We start from the raw sequence: 3,828 nt of genomic DNA, 5'->3' as shown, positions 1-3,828 counted from the left end.
TGCAATGATGTTGCCAGGCTTGAAGGGTTTGAGTTATAGGGAGAGGCTGAATAGAATCACAGAGTGTGGAAGCAGGCCACTTGGCCCATCAAGTCCACATTAACCCTCCGAAGAGCATCCCACCAAGAACCAACTTGCCCCCCTGTACCCTAACCCTGCACTTTCCATGGCTAATCCACATAGCCTGCACATCCATGGATGTTATTGACAATTTAGAATGGCCAATCCAACTAGCCTGCACATCTTTGGACTGTAGGAGGAAACCCATGCAGACACATGGAGATGTGCAAACACCACACAGACAGTCACGCAAGGGTTGAATTGTACCTGGGCCTCTGGTGCTGTGAGGCAGTAGTGCTAATCACTGAGCCACCGTGCTGCCCCAAAATAGGCTGGGGCAATTTTCCGGACTGTCAGGGACTGAGGGGTGACCTTATAGAGGTTTATAAAAATATCAGGGGCATGGATAGGGTGGACAGTCAAGGTCTTTTTCCCAGCATAGAGAAACTAGAGGGCATTGGTTTAAGGTGAGAGGGGACAGATTTATAAGGGCCCTAAGGGGCAACTTTTTTACACAGAGGGTGGTGCACATATGCAATGAGCTTCCAGAGGAGATGGTGGAGGCTAGTACAATTACAACATTCAAAAGCCATCTGGATTGATACGTGAATAGCAAGGTTTTAGAGGAATATGGGCCAAATGCTGGCAAATGGGACTAGATTAATTTAGGATATCTGGTTGCCAACAACCAGGGGTCATAGTTCACCAGCTGTGAAAAAGGGTCACTGGACTCATTGACTCTGCTTTCTCTCCACAGATCCTGGCAGACCTGCTAGGTTTCTCTAGCAATTTCTGTTTTTTGTTTGGCAGTTTTAAGTTATGGAGGTTAAGAGGAGTTTTGAGGATTTTGTTTTACCCAGCAGGTTGCTGATACATGGAACTGACTGCCTGAAATGGTGGTCAAGGCGGGAACCCTCAAAAAATTTATCATAGACACCCTACTGTGTGGAAGCAGGCCACTCAGCCCATTGAGTCCACACTGACCCTCTGAAGAACATCCCTCCCACACCGTTCCCCTACCCTATCCGTGTAACCCTGCAATTCTCATGGCTAATCCAAACAGCCTGCACATCCCTGGACAGTACTGGCAATTTAACATGGCCAATCCACCTAAACTGCACATCTTTGGACAGTGGGAGGAAACCGGAGAAAACCCACGAAGACACAAGGAGAATGTGCAAACTCTACTCAGACAGTCACCTGAGGGTGGAATCGAACCTTGGTCCCTGGCACTGTGAGGCAGCAGTGAGCCACCATGCCAAAATGTATTGAAACCAACATCTGAATGACTAGCGCTGGGATTTATTCATTTAAGGGATGCAAGTTTCACTGACTATGCCAGCATTTATTGCCCATCCTTACTTGCCCTAGAAGATAGTTATGAGATGCTTCCTTGAACAACTTACTTTCTTTGGGGTTTAGCAATGTCCACAGTTGGTGATATGAGGGAGGCAGTTGCAGAATTTTGACCCAGGAACAGTGAGGGTAAGATGTTATAGTTCCAAGTCAAGATGGCGTGCAGCTTGGAGGGTGGGATTAGAAGAAGATTGGGATGCTTGATGAGCTGCAGGACCAAATGGCCTCTTTCCCGCTCGGTCTACCAGCACGAGGCCGGGAGGGGCGGAGACTCAAATCCAACGGCCGCAACCTGTTCCGGTCAGCGAAAGCGGGAAAAAGCGGCAATCTGATTGGAGGACCGGCAAGCACGAGCTTGAAGATGGGACAGAGGTTAAAGCTTTTCCCCTAACGACCCATCCCAATGGTCACGGTGTGAACACAGAACGGAGAGCGGGACATATCCTATGCCATGATGGGAGGAGAGACGAGCACACGTGGTGAAAAGACATGAAAGGACCGAAACATAGAATACACCACCTCCCACCCACCTTCCTGCAAAAATGCCATCCCCAATTCCCAATTCCTTCGCCTCCGCCGCATCTGCTCCCAGGATGAGGCATTCCACTCCCGTATATCTCAGATGTCCTCATTTTTCAAGGACCGCAACATCCCCCCCCTCAGTGGTCGAGAACGCCCTCCACCGTGTCTCCCGCATTTCCCGCAACTCATCCCTCACAACCCGTCCCCGCAATAACAACGAAAAAAGAATCCCCCTCATCCTCACGTACCACCCCACCAACCTCCGGATCCAACACATCATCCTCCGACACTTCTGCCATCTGCAATCCGACCCCACCACCAAAGACATTTTTCCCTCCCCACCCTTATCTGCTTTCCGGAGGGACCACTCTCTCCATGACTCCCTTGTCCGCTCCACCCTCCACTCCAGCCCCACCACACCCGGCACTTTTCCCTGCAACCGCAGGAAGTGCTACACCTGCCCCCACACCTCCTCCCTCACCCCCAACCCAGGCCCCAAGAAGACTTTCCACATCAAGCAGATGTTCACTTGCACATCTGCCAATGTGGTATACTGCATCCGCTGTACCCGCTGTGGCCTCCTCTACATCGGGGAAACCAAGCGGAGACTTGGGGACCGCTTTGCAGAACACCTACGCTCGGTTCGCAATAAACAACTGCACCTCCCAGTCACGAACCATTTCAACTCCCCCTCCCATTCCTCAGATGACATGTCCATCCTGGGCCTCCTGCAGTGCCACAACGATGCCACCTGAAGGTTGCAGGAACAGCAACTCATATTCCGCTTGGGAACCCTGCAGCCGAATGATATCAATATGGATTTCACAAGCTTCAAAATCTCCCCTCCCCCTACCGCATCCCAAAACCAGTCCAGCTGTCCCTGCCTCCCTAACCTGTTCTTCCTCCCACCTATCCCCTCCTCCCACCTCAAGCCGCACCCCCATCTCCTACCGACCAACCTCATCCCGCTCCCTTGATCTGTCCGTCCTCCTTGGACTGACCTATCTCCTCCCTAGCTCCCCACCTACACACCTTTATTGGCTCCAACCCCGTCTCTTTGACCTGTCTGTCTCCTCTCCACCTATCGCCTCCTCTTTCCATCTTCTATCCGCCTCCCCTCTCTCCCTATTTATTTCAGAACTCCCTGCCCCCTCCCCCATTTCTGATGAAGGGTCTAGGGCCGAAACGTCAGCCTTCCTGCTCCGTTCATCCAGCTCTACACCTTGTTATCTCAGGTTCTCCAGCATCTGCAGTTCCTACTATCTACGGTTCTTGACCAGTCTGACAGCTCCTCTCCGATCCCTTCGGCACCATCGCAGCGCCTTTCAGCAGCGACCCTAAACTTTAATAATACCTACATCTCCGCCCATTCTCCCTCCCCAACACCTACACTTGTACCCATTCCTGGTGCCTCAAATTGTCATCTCCCTCCACTTAAGGTCCGAGAATTGGGCACGTCACTCAAACTTTCTTATACTATTTCCAGATGTTTGTGCTCATTCTTTGTGTAGTCGAATGGCTGCTAGGTACGTACAGAGATAACAAGGTGTGGAGCTGGAGGAGCACAGCAGGCCGGGGAGCAGGAAAGCTGACGTTTCCGGTCGGGACTCTTCTTCAGAAAACCTGGAACGTGCAGAATTTGGGGCGGAAGTTCCGAGGAAGTGTCAGCGGACCCGAAAGGTTAACACCGGTTTTGTTTTTCTTCATACAGATGCTGCTGGACCTGCTGAGCTTTTCCAGCAAGTTCTGTTCCAGAATTTGGAGCACTCGACGACGGAGGAACTACATTACCCAGAAAGCAGGTGGGGGAAACATGTCGGTATCACGTGATAACACGGTGTGGAGCTGGAGGAGCACAGCAGGCCAGGCATCATCAGTGGAGCAGGAAAG

General features: G+C 51.5%; 1 protein-coding gene across 1 annotated transcript in view; it reads left to right on the top strand.

The window, feature by feature from the left end:
• The first annotated feature begins 3,122 nt into the window (after window positions 1–3,122).
• adck5 (aarF domain containing kinase 5) overlaps window positions 3,123–3,828 on the top strand; it is a 75,916-nt gene continuing 75,210 nt past the window's right edge. The window contains exon 1 of the mRNA XM_020512545.2: window positions 3,123–3,740. The gene's annotated coding sequence lies outside the window, so the exon portion shown is untranslated. The remainder of the gene's footprint in view (window positions 3,741–3,828) is intronic.

Source organism: Rhincodon typus, chromosome 2 (assembly GCF_021869965.1).
Source record: "Rhincodon typus isolate 14 chromosome 2, sRhiTyp1.1, whole genome shotgun sequence".
NCBI classification, from domain to species: domain Eukaryota; kingdom Metazoa; phylum Chordata; class Chondrichthyes; order Orectolobiformes; family Rhincodontidae; genus Rhincodon; species Rhincodon typus.
The sequence above is the reverse complement of the archived record's forward strand: the minus strand, read 5'-3'. Positions and strand labels throughout refer to the sequence as shown.